Source organism: Coffea arabica, chromosome 10e (assembly GCF_036785885.1).
Source record: "Coffea arabica cultivar ET-39 chromosome 10e, Coffea Arabica ET-39 HiFi, whole genome shotgun sequence".
Classification (NCBI taxonomy): Eukaryota; Viridiplantae; Streptophyta; class Magnoliopsida; order Gentianales; family Rubiaceae; genus Coffea; species Coffea arabica.
Window position 1 is genome coordinate 43088849 of NC_092328.1, and position 2099 is coordinate 43090947.

Here is a 2099-nt window from a genome sequence, read left to right on the forward strand (position 1 = left end):
TTTTTGGCTACAAAGAGCTAATTTGAATTTGTTTCAATAAAAAATCACTAGCAATCTTGTGGAGTTTTCCTTTTTTTGTCTTCTTATATCTTCCTCTAGTTCTTTCCATTGTTTTTAACCACGATAGACGATAGTTGATGGTTCTCTTTCTTTTTACGCTTCAATTTGAAGGGTGGTTAATGGGCTTCCTATTCTCCCCTAATTTAAGGAAATAACCAAGACTTATAGGATATTGGACAGAGTTATTAATAGCTTATAGATATAGAAATTGAGCGAGTTGGCTAAAAGTTTTAGTCCAGTTGGGCAAAATTTTGTGATCATAAATAGTTTAGGGTATTTTTTTGACATCGACACATAATAAAGTTGGTATATATAAATTAAGAATAAATTAAGTAAAATGTAAATCAAGCACTCCTTTCTTTTGACACTTGCTCCACCCAATTTGCTCTTTCTGAGGTTAATTTTTAGAAGCCAAGTTTTATTCAAATGCACCACATATTGTTATGGGGACAAGTGGTAAAATATGGTTGAAAATTTAAAATTTCTTAACCAGAAATACTTTAGTCTTTAAATTTGTAGTGGAGGGGATTTTGTTAACTTGGGATGCTAAAGGTGCCAAGTTTAAGCTCCTCTGCCCTAGTTGCATTAGAGAAAACAACAACAACAACAACAACAACACAATAATAATAATAAATTATTGATAGTAGCTGTGAGAATGTAATTCGAAAGGATGAAAGAATGGTATTGGGTTTCTTAATCAGACTTTGGCATTACACTTCATAATACACTCTTGGAAATCTTTCCAATGAACAATCTTATTTTAACTCCAAATATAGGGACAAACTTTACTACAATAATAAACTATATGAGTAAATCTTATATACACTGACAGTGTATACACTATCACAATTGGATGTATGAGACATGTATAAAATTTGAGTTTCAAATTCAAATTCGAATTCGAATTATGTATCCTGTATCAAATAGTGAAAGTGTATATACTATCAGTGTATAAAATATTAATTTTAAATTATAGAGTAAATATTATATATACTGACAGCATATACACTATCATGGTTGGATGCATGACATGTGTACAAAATTTGAGTTTCAAATTCAAATTCAGATTATGTGTCCTGCATCAAATGCTAAAAGTGTATACATAGTCAGTATATAGAATATTAATTCTAAATTATATACATGAATCCTAATTCCAAAAGTGTAAGGGAGGACCTAATTCCCACGAAATAGTGACAATCAGGATGGAACTAGGAGAGATAGGGCAGGGCCCTCTTGCCCTCAAGTTTTATAAACTTTAATTTTTTTTATAAAATTAAAACTTTTAAAAATACTCTTTATAAATTTAAAATCTTGCCCCTGCAAAAATATAAAATTATATATTTAAATTTAAATATATTAAAGTTCGCCCCTCAAGATACTTTTTCTGGTTTCGTCTATGGTGACAATTGACCATTATTAAGAGATGAAAAAGGGGCTATGTCCGGTCTTCAATTAGCATATGACATGTCTCTAACTTTTGCATTTTGGACTCCATCTATGCAGCGGAAAAAATTTTGGCAAGCAAGAGTTTCTGCTGTAAAAAGAACTCGGGAGAATTCATTATGCAACCATTAATATTATAAAAGTTCACCTTAATATTAAGACGATTTCATAAACTGGCCAAAGAATGCAAATATGACAAGATTTTGAGGATAAAACTCAAGTACCTTCATGGTACCACAAATGTGGAGCATGTTAAGATCACCTAGAAATTTGTAAAATTTTCATCAATTGATCAAAAGTAAGAGGTAGACTCTCTTTATCATTTACTGTTGGTGGGAATATTGCAACGAACTAGCAAATATTGTGACAAGAATTGGCTTCAAATCACAATAGAATATCAATTTTCCTTAGACTTTATTTGTCTGGTATAATGTGCAATAATCTTGGACAAATATCCTTTACGATAAGATAAAGTTTTTGTCTTAGACTCTTGTACAAAGTAAGACAAACCCACTTGAACTAAGGAGTACTTTTTGAGAGAATTCAAAATAGTAGGAAAATGATTTTCTGTAACAAATCACTTTCTACTTGACCTC